Below are 14,096 nucleotides of genomic sequence, written 5' to 3' on the forward strand. Positions count from 1 at the left end.
ATTGACGAGATTGTCTATACTACAGCGGTTTCAGTGGTATTCAGTGGTTTCATGTGGATACACACATTTCTTGAAACGATTCCGTGTTTATCGAAAACTTTTCTTAAACGAAAAAAAAAAGATCAGTTCCATCTCCGTGTGGACATGGCCTCAACCTTTTTCACGTGAAGGACCGGTAATTTAGTCCACATTAGAAATAGATCCACAAACCCCCATTTGATGAGATTTTGTCTCTCAGGGGCACTTTACACGAGGACGGTTTCCTATGGTGACGGGGAATTATTGTATCGTTAGTGCCTCCCTTTTAAACGGCGACGACGAATTTGGGCTTAGGAAACGACACATTTTGAAACCACCTTCCAGAGTGGAATTCTTTGAGCCGCTTCCCGCTGAGGGCTCCATGTAATCGCTTTGAGACGGGACATTTCAGAAACTCTGACGTGCCTGCACACGCGGCACACGCGATTACGCCATAGCCGTGCGCGAGTTGGCAACCATTTTCAAAATAAAACGTCAGTATGAATGAAGTTTGGCAACATTCAGAATTAAGCTACACTGCGGCCAACTTCAGTTACATGTTCATAACGTTACTACTGCGAGGAGCCGATGGCTGTACCCGGTCGGCATTTAACGTTAGTTACAAAAGCACGTCGACAGTGTTTTCTCACTGCCAGTAGCCTACAGCAGGGTTTGACAGATAGCACACTCAGCACTCCTGGTCCTCGCTGCTCGTTAAAGATTTCCAATAGGCGTTATTCTGATAAACTGGTCACATATATGTTACATTCTCACCCGACAAATATTAAAACTTTAAAACAGTTTTTTTTTTAGCTTGAAAAAAGCTTTTTGGCAAGTCTGAAGCCCAATTTATGCTTCGTCTGCCGACACTTTTGAAATGGTCGCAGACAGAAATGAGGACTTGAGTCGACACTTTCAAGTGTCTGCGAGCAGTGTCTGCTACCTGGTGAAATGTCTAGTGTCGCTGACTACGTCACATAATGTCGCGCAAGTCTGATTGGCTATATAGACGGGCACGCGCGACTTCCTTGTTTTAGTTTTCGCTGAAATGAAATTAATGAGCGTGTCCCCGGTATTTTTATCAGCCTGTCCTTGATGTATGACTTCGTGAAAATCACAAAGAACACCGTGACCAACTTCCCAGAGAGAGAGGAACTGATTGTGTGGTTGTGTGTCGTTATATGCGGCGACGTGGGTTCACTGACAGCATTCCCTCTCTTGCCTGTCTGCACTGCACTAGTTCTCTGCCTCCCTCTGTCTCTAGCGTCACGTGACCGTTGCGCCGTGGAGAGAAGCATAAATGCAGCAACATGAGCGACACTTTATTTTTCGTCTGCGACCATGTGCTGAGCGACACTTTATAATAAGTATAAATTAAGCTTAAAGGTCCTTACACATCAAGAGCGATGCGAATATACGGCACGAAATTGCGATGCGAGTTTTGACTCACCTGTCAATCACAGCCACAGATGTGTACACGTCGGAAGCGAATTTCTGAAAAATCGAACGTGGTTCGAAAAAATAAACACCGCAATAACGCTCAGCGAAACTTCGCCGTCGGTATGCACGGTTGCATTGACTGATATAGGTTCGGAAAATATTATTGACGTGCAAATTAATCGCACGAAAAAAACGTGCTCGGTGTGTAAGGACCTTAAATGACTGCGGAAGGCGTACTCTACTTCCGTGTTTAAAAACGGAAAGACGATTACGAAATTACGTCATGCAGAAGCGTCCTTGTATAGGCAAAGAATAAGGTGATCACACTGCCACCTAGCGACCTGGCATGTACATTACGGCGTTTTAAAAATTCAACAGCGCTCATGTAAACAGGGAGAAGGTGTGAAGGAAAAGGTGTGAAGGAAACGCTATTGTGTCATTTCTTCCAGAAACTGTCCTCGTGTAAAGGGCCCCTTAGACCCAAATCTGAAGCCCTTTTCCCACATGCGTACCGGAAAATTACCTGTAAGTCAATATCGGACATTTCCCTTCACACTTCGGCTCGCGCATGTGGGAATCTATCAGCGAATTTTCCTGTATGTTGGGGGGGCGGGGGGAGGGGGGAGCTTATTTGGGGGGTCGGCAAAACTCGAAATAAGTTCGCTTGTCAGTTGACACAATAAATCACACTCGTTTGACTTAAGAGCAGCGTCAAGCCGCCAGCGTAATCAACACAGCCGATTTCCCCCTCCCCTCTCTGCTCGAGAGCAGCAGCCACGGACAGACACAGCGAATGACACAGCAAATGCACAAGCGAAATGTGGAAGTAGTTTGCTTTGATGTGCGCGAATGATTAGTTGATGCACTTTGAAGAAGTTGGGATCCGTGTCTGAGAGAAATAGTTGCTGGTTCGATGTTTATCCGTTCACCTGCGTCGCGTTGAAGCACTTTTTACAGACTGGCTTTGTTTGATGTGTCCGGGGTTGCCTTCGGAAATCAGCAAGCTGACATACTGCTCTTATTAGGCTATCACAAGATCATTTCGCCAGTTTGCTTTAATGTGCGCGAATGATTAGATTATGCCCGCTGGAACATTAAGCAACGTGTGTAGGCTACTCCTCGCCCATGATTGAAGGGCCGCTGTCGCGGAAAATGACTGGAACCGTTTCCACTTGCGTCTCCTTAAGAGCATACCGCTCTTCTGACTGGGTCGAAACTGGTGAAATGTCGGGGACGACGGGGTCGCGCTTATACCGGCACGGCGCCTTTCTCACATGCAGGCATTAGACCACGTACCGGTCATTTTGCGGTACAAAGCGCATGTGGGAAAAGGGCTTGAGAGATTTGGTCCAGAACTCCATGACTACCTGTATTGTGGGTAGACTGGTAGCGAGATAACAGTGATGAACATAGACTTTCTAATTTTTCTATATATAATTCAGTGTCTATGTCTTTTAGAAATGATTGTCTTGTGACAGAGCTGCAAGCCCGTCTTCGTGTGGAGTTCTGATTGGCTGTGACAGAACAGCCACTCCTTATTTAAGCGGCTTCACTATGTCTGTAATCATTTGGTTGAAAAAGGTCGGTGACCGAAACGTCACGGAATAAACTCTTAAATTACAAGTTTGGACGGTGTGCGGGACTCCCTTCTTTACAATTGATGGACATTGCTGTTCCTGTCCGACGCACCTGCCCGAAAAAGAGATGTGCGGAGCTCTCTTTCTAATGTAGCGAGATAACAGTGAAACTATGACCAAAAAAGTAATTCTTCTACATTCTCTAATGATATTAACTTCTCGTAAATTAAATAATGGAGAAGTTTAACAATTCATCAAACAGCTGGGGACCCCCTGGAAATCCCTCAAGGACCCCTACTGGTTCCCAGACCCCACGTTGAGAACCACTGATATTAAGGACTGTGGCCTTGTCCAGTTTCAGAACTAGTGTAGAAATAATCCTTTATTGTGACATTAGGACACTTGGCGCTTAATTGCCCAAACCTAGACAACACAACATCGACATGGAATTTGGAATATATTTTGGTAATATTTTCCCCTGCTTCTGTTGCAAAACCAACACGCATGGCACTTAAGCCTTGAAGGGAGAAAGCCATTCTTGCACCTCTGCCTTCTGAAACGTAATCATTTTGAATGTAAGACGACATATGTCACTCCGGCCCCGAGGCGACGAGAGGCAGTGTGGTTTATATAGGCCTAGGTAGGTGGAGGAAGAGGAGGAGGAGGAAGCTGGCGAGGCAGCTGTAATGCACTGAATGGCATTTGGTGTGTCATTATGAATGTATGTCCACAGAGCCTGGGCGTAATGACATTCATCCCAGGCAAACACACACACACAGACACACACACACACACACACACACACACACACACACACACACACACACACACACACACACTCACTCACTCACTCACTCACTCACTCACTCACTCACTCACTCACTCACACACACACACATGCACCACACACACAAACAAAAACAGAGCTGTACCTGCTCTTTATCCCATCCGCTATATCAGGGCCTGTATAAACATCAGGCCTGTTTGAAGTGGAAAGCCTTAATCACAAGTGTCATCATTTACATTGCTCGCTGGTTACTGGCCTGGTAAAGGAGAGGGAGAGGCTGGTTACTGGCCTGGTAAAGGCGAGGGAGAGGCTGGTTGGTAAAGGAGAGGGAGAGGCTGGTTACTGGCCTGGTAAAGGCGAGGGAGAGGCTGGTTACTGGCCTGGTAAAGGAGAGGGAGAGGCTGGTTACTGGCCTGGTAACAGAGAGAGAGAGGCTGGGTACTGGCCTGGTAAAGGAGAGGGAGAGGCTGGTTGGTAAAGGAGAGGGAGAGGCTGGTTACTGGCCTGGTAAAGGCGAGGGAGAGGCTGGTTACTGGCCTGGTAAAGGAGAGGGAGAGGCTGGTTACTGGCCTGGTAACAGAGAGAGAGAGGCTGGGTACTGGCCTGGTAAAGGAGAGGGAGAGGCTGGTTGGTAAAGGAGAGAGAGAGGCTGGTTACTGGCCTGGTAAAGGCGAGGGAGAGGCTGGTTACTGGCCTGGTAACAGAGAGAGAGAGGCTGGGTACTGGCCTGGTAAAGGAGAGGGAGAGGCTGGTTACTGGCCTGGTAACAGAGAGAGAGAGGCTGGTTACTGGCCTGGTAAAGAGAGGGAGAGGCTGGGTACTGCCCTGGTAAAGGAGAGGGAGAGGCTGGGTACTGGCCTGGTAACAGAGAGAGAGAGGCTGGTTACTGGCCTGGTAAAGGAGAGGGAGAGGCTGGTTACTGGCCTGGTAACAGAGAGAGAGAGGCTGGTTACTGGCCTGGTAAAGGAGAGGGAGAGGCTGGGTACTGGCCTGGTAACAGAGAGAGAGAGGCTGGTTACTGGCCTGGTAAAGGAGAGAGAGAGGCTGGTTACTGGCCTGGTAAAGGAGAAGGAGGGGCTGGTTACTGACCTGGTAAAGGAGAGGGAGAGGCTGGTTACTGGCCTGGTAAAGGAGAGGGAGAGGCTGGTTACTGGCCTGGTGAGGGAGAGGCTGGTTACTGGCCTGGTAAAGGAGAGGGAGAGGCTGGTTACTGGCCTGGTAAAGGAGGGGGAGAGGAAGCCCTGGATACTAGCAGCTCCCAAACACTACTCTTGTTCGGGCTAGAGTCTATCCGCGGGTTACCCTTTAACAGGTCGGAAACGGTCATAAAATATAGTAATCTGCAACATTTGTTTGTTTTGCTACCCTCTCATCACTTTTGGATTCAACACTGTGACCGTTTACCCAGTGGATAAAGTTAATATTGTGATCATCTGAAATTATTTTTGATAGAGATATGTGATATCTGTTAACATTTGCATTATGTATGTTCTTGATCTACTTCTTTCTTAACACATTCACTGCCAGCCGTTTTTCAATACTGTAGTTAGCTTCTGCCAAGGTTTTTTTTTTAGGATTTTGGCTCATCTTTCAAGAGCCGAGGATTCGTTTCTGTTAGGATTTTGTGAACACACAATATCTCAAAAGAACTAATAGAATGTGTGCTTTCTCTGTCTAAAAGAGTTAGTTTGTAGAGTTAGTAGTTATGTAAGCATTAGCAGTTGAATACAGCATGGTTTCAGCGTCTGAAAATTTATTCTGAGATAAACGGCTTTTTGTGAAATTCGATAGAACAGTCACTTTAACCATTCATTTTTGGCATCAGTAAGACGTCAGACATCTAAACAATAGTTTTGAACAGTAATTTCCTCCATAACAGCAGAAAACCCCCCTCTGCTTCCAACTCCTCCCTCCGTGGGCGTTCTCCTCCGCCCTCCTTGGCTCTGCAGCGCGTCTGTGACAAACGAGTTGCTGCTGCCTGGCTGCTGCCTGGCAGTCTGGATGGGGCTCGCTGGATGGGTTTCGCTCGTTTCTTGGCGTTTCGGTTGAGAGCTCTGATGAAGCTCTTGCGATTCTGGGCTTATTTATGGTGCGTGTTTCAAAGTGTGCATCCAGTCTATTCTTGGAACCCCCCACCGTTGCCACCGCTGTGCGTCAGCGCGAAAGTGAAAGCGTTTTCGCCATCCATTTTACAGTATGAGAACGGCTTCCTCGCGCTTTTCTCTCCAGTTTTGGCTCGCCTCTTTCTACTCTGGAGAGACATGTCGCCACTCAGTGGGTCGGTAAAATAGATTATACACATTCAATACCTCCAATATTGGTATAGGAGACGTAAAAGGGTTAGATCAACGTCCCACCGTCAAAAAAAAAAAATCGTCATTGGCAGTGAACGTGTTAAAAAAAAAAAAAAAAAAAAAAAAAACTAAACTTGTACCACTGTTCCTTCAGAAGTTGTAGTTGTCATAGACTGTGCTGCATAGTTGATTGCTCTATTGCTGACAAAAATGTGTTATTGTAAGTCACTTTGGATAAAAGCGTCTGCCAAATGACGTAATGTAATGTAAATGTACCAATGACATTCAACGCATGACAAAACTCAATTAATATTCCCTCATTTGTTTCAGATTTCATTTTGGGATATTTGAATTAGTTGCTTTTTATCATTAATTAAGCCAACAGAGCTCAATATCATTATTTCATCAAGATATGATTCTACTGAAAGACGATAACCTGCCACCCCTAGCACAGGACTGGACGCACTGTTTGATTGACAGGTGATCATGGAGTCAGGACAAGTTGCAGTCTGTGTGTTAAAGAGGCACTACTATGCAGTCTGAACTTTTTGTACATTGTTTCATGTCAATTCTGTGAATAAATACATAATTCATTCTTTTTGCCTTTTTAGGTGTCTTGCAAAAGCAATGTATCGGTTATCGCAAAATCGGTTATCGCTGTGATACCATCGTTATCGAGGGCCAAGTATCATGATAGTATCGTATCATGAGTTACTGTGCCATTCCCACCCCTAGTGTCCTTGGAGTGTTATTTAGAAATTAAAGAGTGTTTCGTGATTGACTCTTAGCACGCGCACACATGCACACACTGATCCCATTGTAGCAGTTGAGTCTAGCAGGCCTAGCCTGGGCCAAAGCCTGTTAACTCCAATTCAAAGCGTAGAGGTTGGTAATGAGCACTGTCAGAGTTGACATAACGACCTCCTGCTCTGGGGCTGAGAGGGAGTGTGTGTGTGTATGAGAGAGAGAGGGAGTGTGTGTGTGTGTATGAGAGAGAGAGAGAGAGAGGGAGGGAGTGTGTGTGTGTATGAGAGAGAGAGAGAGAGAGAGAGAGAGAGAGGGGGGGGGGTGTGTGTGTGTATGAGAGAGAGAGAGAGAGAGATCACTGTTAGCTTGATCCAGGGATTCGTTCATAATTAGGGTTTGCATGGATCATCCTGACTGATTCATAACTGTGGGAAATTATAGCGCTCATCAGTGTACCTTATAGAGAAATTGGATTCAGCCTTCTCTTCATGTCAGAAGTCAGTATTGGTGTTTGTGTGTTTAGGGGCCGGGCATCTCTGCTGCCGATCCCTCTTCTATTGCTCCTATCTCCTCCCACATTTTTAACGGTACTTTAAAGTAGTGCTGCACGATTAATCTAATCGCAATCGCGATTTCAGCACGTGCGATTACATAACCGCAAAAGGGTGTGATTATTTGTACTTTTTTAACGTTTTGTGTGTGTGTGTGTAACGTTACACGCAACGCAGCAAACACGTTTCTCTGCCATCACACTGGGCATCAACACTAGCGGGAGACTTCTCCCATGCACTCCCGCAAATAAGTAATGTTATGCGCAGCAAGGTTCACAAACATAACATCTTACCGAGAGGGAGAGAGAGAACATCCATGATCGCTAATGGTTAGCTATGCTAATAACTAGCCGCTTATGCAGAACTAGTGCACGTTTAAGTGCACAGTGGGTAATGACCAGGTAACGACCCGCTGTGATGAAGAATATAGCGAGATTAACAAGGTTGTCAGCAGAGAAAACACTGTTGCAGCTGCTTGCAGCAGCACCTCCAGGCTTCTAGCTAGCCGGTCGCATGACGCCTTCATGGTCCCCCGATAAAGTCTGCAGATGCACGTTACCTCGCCTTCTCGTGTGGCGTTTAAGGCCATCTGTCGCTACAAAATAAATTAACGGGGTGTATCATTGTATTACTGGACAGACATGTAGCTTACCAACTTTGCAGTCTGAGCCATCTTCTATGTGCTGTAACACAGTGCTGCAGTTTCTATTTTTCTGGTGTTTCTTTTTACATGTGTGGGACAGGCAAATGTCTCAAAATGTTTAATTTTTTTTAAAGGCAATTTTATTTCAAATTGTTTCATTTTAGTTTTAATATATTTTAAATTTGAATATATTTCATATATTTTAGTCTGTGATACTATTTTTGTCCAAGGTTATCATACCGTCAAAAACTCATACCGGCACATCCCCAGATACCATTTGTTTATTATATCGCAATCACAAATCGCAATATTGTCCACCATAATCGCTAATCGCACCTTTCCCCCAAATCGTGCAGCACTACTCTAAAGTTTAGAGTCTAAACCGCTACTGCAAATTCTCGTAAATAAAGCTCCAATATTCCTGATTTTTTTTTACAAAATGTTCCTCTCATGATAGATGAAGTATGTAAACTTTCAGAATTTTATCTCAAAAACTGAATTCTTGACAGTATTTTGAATTCTGCCCTCATGTATAGCCTACTATTGCAGTCAATGGATCTTTAATCATCAGTTATTCACTTGCGGAGCAATCAATCTTTATAAAAACTAAATTACAAACATCTTATGTTGTCTAAATGAAATGAAGTATGCAAATTCTCAGAATCTTGTCATGAATACTGAATATTTGACACTAGTTTGAAATCTGTCTGCAAATGCATGGACAGCTATTATACTGCACCCTGGTGGCTGGATAAGTCCTTGGTGTGAAGCCTCCTCTGATTTTCTCACTGCTCAAGTAGCTCACCTTGATCAACACTTTCCCATTATTGGCAAAGGTTATGAGTTTGACCCCCGGGGGATGCAGAATAAATGTGCTTATACCTAGTCAGGCATTGTGCTGTGTGGGTTAGAAACACATGATTTCAAAGGGTTAATGATCTTTTTGGTCTGGAAAGTTCTGCTGATGGACCTTGTGTATTTCTCAATTCCTTCCTCTTCTACTTATTCCTCCTCTTGCTCCTCAAAATGCCCGGCCCCGACTCACCGCTGTGCAGCAGCTATAATTGCATTTTACTTTTCCACAAATTGTTCATACAGCATATCATCACTATCTGTACTGTAGGCTTGGAAGTTGGAACCTGCCATATGTGGTGGGAGTGGTCAGAGATGTAAATCGGGTTTGATTGGAAAGAAAGTCTAAGAAAGATTGCTTTTAAATTGAATGCCCCCCCCCCTCATACCCGGAATGACTATATCTTGATACTCTGGTTGTTCAATATAGTTCCTTTCATTGATGTTTTCTTCTTATATTTTGCTTTGATAATTACATGCAACTGTCAACGTGTTCTTAGATGTTTCATTAAAGGCTGCAGTTATTGCATGCTCAAGTTACCCTAGGTAAGTGTTGGCCTACTACTGCTAAAAAATAAAGTATGAAAATGCATTTGTCCTCAAGGTTAATATCCAGAAGAGTGGTTTTGTTCAAGATAAGCATTTTCCTCTCCGTCTCAAACCTGGCTCATTAGAATCAGGTTGTTTAGGGTAGATGACTCGCTGTGTTGTCTGAGTTCAGGCGGCAGGAAGAACAGCCACCGCATTCCAGCATCACGTGTCCTGGACTCCCGTTTCTCAATAATTTATCCAGACAACTAGAATGATTATTCTATGAATATGCACTGAAAATTCATCTCTCTCTCTCTCTCTCTCTCTGCGATGTGTAAGTTTGTGCATGCGTTCAAGCGTGCGTGTGTGTGTGTGAGCAAACGCGTAGGTGTGTCGGCAGCACTTTGTCCCCTGAAACAAAGGAGGTGTCAGGATGAATTAGCCCCCCCTACCTGACTGAGCAGCCAGAGAGCTTAGAGATGCACCACAGCTTCTGCTGAGTCGCACATGAACCCGAGTGTCTGCTCAGTTCTCCCCCTCCACTCATCCCTCCCCCCTCCCCACTCCTGAGGTGCTCTAACAAGGTTGTTGGAAGAGGATAAGGCGTGTTAAATGAATAATTTACACAGAAGAGCGCTCCTTATTTATTTAATACGACTGGATGTGACTGAGTGGGCAGCCTGCGTTCTCAACCGCCCAGACACTGTTGGCTAAACGAGCTCTCGCTTGGCTTAATGGAAGGCCAAAGCAACAGCCATTTAGAGCGGGGGGAGGGGGAGAGAGGAGGAGTTTGTGCATGCATTGTGTGTGCTTGTGAAACAGGCCATGCATAACTGTCCTAGTGTGCGAATAATGTCGCTGCCGAATGTACTTTGTCGTCGCTCCATCATGTTACACGTTACACCGTCCTCGACACAAACGGGTCGGATGTGAAGACCCTCTCATTTGAGCATGTCTCTACTGTTGCACACCCATTGTAAGTCACTCTGGATAACAGCATCTGCTAAATAAACAAAACGACACCTTGTCCAGGGTTCTGTCTTAGGTCCTTTCCTCTTCCTTCTTTACATGAGATCTTTGGGTCACGTCATTTCCTCTCACGGGTTCTCCTATCACTCCTACGCAGACGACACACAACTCTATCTCTCCTTCCCCCCCTCGGACTCTAATATCTCTTCCCGTATCTCTGCCTGCCTCAAAGACATTAGCAACTGGATGTCTTCTCACCATCTCAAACTCAACCCCGACAAAACCGAACTTCTCTTCTTCCCCTGCAACGACTCCCCCCTATCCGATCTGTCCCTATCCATCGACAACACCACCGTCCTCCCCTCCCAATCTGCCAAAAATCTCGGAATCACCATCGACAACCAACTATCTTTCTCTGCCCACATTACAGCAATGGCACGTTCCTGTAGATTCTCCCTCTTTAACATTAGAAAGATCCGCCCTTTTTTAACCTCAGAAGCAACCCAAATTTTAGTCCAGGCCATGGTTTTATCTAGACTTGATTACTGCAATGTTCTTCTAGCCGGTCTCCCCTCCTCTGCAATCCAACCCCTTCAACTCATCCAGAATTCTGCTGCCCGCCTTGTTTTCAACCAACCCAAATTCTCTCACGTCACCCCCCTCCTCCATGACCTCCACTGGCTCCCCATCCTGTCACGCATCAAATTCAAAACCCTTGTCCTCACATACAGAGCTGTCCACTCAACTGCCCCCCAATACCTTCAAACCTTGGTCACGTTCCAACCCTCCCACCGCTCCCTCCGCCCCTCCACTAGCGCAAGCCGTCTCGCCCCCCCCTTGCTTCGCGGGCTCAAGGGCCGCTCTCAATCTCGCCTCTTTTCCTGTCTCGCCCCCAAATGGTGGAACGAGCTCCCCCCCTTGGTCAGGACATCCGAATCTCTCCCCATCTTCCGCAATCGGTTAAAAACCCATCTCTTTTCTCTCCATTTCACCTCCCCCTAACCTTCCCTCTCCATCACCCTTAACATGCTGCCCACGGACCTTCAACTATCTGTTTGTTTGTTTGTTGGCTTTTATTGTATTTATCTTTTTCCTTATCTCTGTTTTCCACTATGTATGTTACATGATCTTATGGTTGTTATTTTCTGTATGTACGTCGCTTTGGAGAAAGGCGTCTGCCAAATGAAATAAAGTAAAGTAAAGTAAAGTCTGTGCTAGGTTCATGTGATTGTGTTTTTTGGAGTGTTCAGTTTGAGGGTTCATGTTTGCTGTGTTTCCAGGGGAGCGTGCAGAGGGAGGGGACAGGACCACCACCCCGGTACCGCCCCGAAATAGGAGGAGCCGCAACCGAGGGAAGAGCTGAGGAGGTAGGAACCATCCAATCCAGTGAGTACTTTTCCTTTCATTTGGGTTGGGCACCAGTCGTCTTCGGTCATTCATTGTATCTTCCAAAGCTATTGGGAGAGACAGTCTCATAGGCAAGGTGAGTGATCTAGATAACGTTAGTGAATGTCAGTCTCATTCAATTATTGAACGTCCGTCTTGTTAACATACAGAACTAGAGAGAGAGAGAGGGGGGGGGGGGGGGGGTGGGAGGGGAGGTCCGACCAACCAGGTTATGATCAGTCTCCTCTCTGACATCCAGGGTTCTTCTCCTCTTCTTCCTGTTGATAGAGGCAGCCCTACTCAGTAGGAGCCATACAGGACCACAGAGTGAGAGTGTGTGTGTGTGTGTGTGTGTGTGTGTGTGTGTGTGTGTGTGTGTGTGTGTGTGTGTGTGTGTGTGTGTGTGTGTGTGTGTGTGTGTGTGTGTGTGTGTGTGTGTGTGTGTGTGTGTGTGTCCCAGGAGAATGAAATCCCACAGCTCACATTGACCTCATTATAAAAATAGCTCATCTATCCAGCCATCACATTTCCCTCCATTTCCCCTCTCCTCCTCAATCTCTCTTATATGGTGATCCTCTGTGCTTTCTACTCTCTCTCTCTCTCTCTCTCAGTGTTTGCACTGGACTTAACGTGAGATTAAAAGCTTATGTAAATCTTCATAACGGCAAGGTTTCCCCTGCACCTGGTTGTCATTATCAATGTAGTTATAATCTTGGATTGTAAGATGTCTTTAAATCATGAATCATCTCTGGATAACACTAAAGATGGTGGTCACCTGATCTACATCATCTCTTGAAACATGTTACAGAGTGAAAGGCATTGGTAGCTGTTACAGGCCATTCCACCCTCTTTTCCTTGGGCTCCCTCTCCTCTCTATCTAGTTTAGTGCACTGCGAACGGAGTGGAATCCCCCATCATATTGAACAGCGCTCATGTCTGGCTAATTTAGTGATTGTAACAGTTACTACGGTCCAAGACGGACTGTGATCATGTCAGACAATGTTTCCTGTGGTTTTAATGCCCAACAAAGACACATCAGCAGCTGCTCAATTTGTGGACTGTAACTTCTCCTAGACAGAGAGAGAGACACACAGACAGACAGACAGACAGACAGACAGACAGACAGACAGACAGACAGAGGTTTGATCTTAAACACACTTTCACACCCAGGGGCAGACTGGGATCATAATTCAGGCCGGGCATTAGATACCAAGCAGGCCAGGCCGATACGGGCCGACGCACGAAAATTTTGGGCCGTTTGAAGCCCAATTTGGGCGGTTTGAAGCCCAATTTGGGCGGTTTGAAGCCAGATTTGGGCCGTTTGAAGCCCAATTTGGGCCATTTGAAGCCCAATTTGGGCCGAGTCCAATTTTACAATGAGATGCACCCACTTTAACCCTGAAGTGTAATTATTACTTCAGACTAACTAATAAAGTAATAAAACCACTAGTAAACCAGTAGGCGGCGCCTGGCCTGCTGTTCAGTGAGTGGCCTGACTGCGGGCCGGGCACCAAAAAAAAAAAAAAAAAAATCCAGGCCAGGCCACCGGGCATTTGCCCGACGTGCCCGATTATGCAGTCCGCGCCTGCACCTGACTAGCCTGGTAAAGCAGCCGGTCACGTGAACTCACATTTCACTTTGTTCTACCAGACCGTCTGGCCTCAAGCTTTCACCCAGTGTTTGCAGTGGGCGCAAATTGGGCGGGTGTACTTGCCTTGACAGACAACTCCTTCAGCCAATCAGCGTTGGATCCAGTTCCGCCGAGAAACTCCGCTGTTGCATACTCAGGGCCCGAAATTAGAGCCTGGCACCCGCCAATGGCGGGCAAATTTTACGTTTGGCGAGTTAGGTTTGGCGTCTCTCCGCCATGTGGCGGGTCCAAAAATAGTCGTCATGTAATATTAAAACTGTGTGTAGCCGGCCTGTGTCCACCTAGCGTCTTTTTCCGACTGTTAAACGCTGGGAGTGCGCTGGGGAGCGCTGATCCCAGCGCACAATATACAAGGAAGCAGTCTGAAACTAACGTTAGTTCAGTGCGGTAGTAGGCTATAACATGAGTGCTTCCTGAGGCTGTTTCATTCTGGCTCTCCCGTATAGGCTACCAAACGTGACTCTGGAATGAAATGCAGTCGTCAATTTAGCGGAGGTAAATTGACAGCCTAACGTCGGGCGAATCAATCAATGAATCAATCGCTCGCACTTGTTGCCGACACTCGTATGATACAGTATATATGAGGAGATAATAGTTATCATGTGTGTTTTGGTGCGCAGCTGGCTAACACGAGTGCTTTGTGAGACTGT

At 46.1% G+C, this 14,096-nt stretch overlaps 1 protein-coding gene across 2 annotated transcripts in view; it reads left to right on the top strand.

Annotated features, from left to right (window-relative positions):
* znf438 (zinc finger protein 438) overlaps positions 1-14,096 on the top strand; it is a 79,731-nt gene that overhangs the window by 42,414 nt on the left and 23,221 nt on the right. For both annotated transcript variants that reach the window (XM_083658394.1, XM_083658395.1), the window contains exon 2: positions 11,690-11,795. The gene's annotated coding sequence lies outside the window, so the exon portion shown is untranslated. The remainder of the gene's footprint in view (positions 1-11,689; positions 11,796-14,096) is intronic.

Source organism: Poromitra crassiceps, assembly GCF_964638095.1.
Source record: "Poromitra crassiceps genome assembly, chromosome: 2".
Lineage (NCBI taxonomy): Eukaryota > Metazoa > Chordata > Actinopteri > Beryciformes > Melamphaidae > Poromitra > Poromitra crassiceps.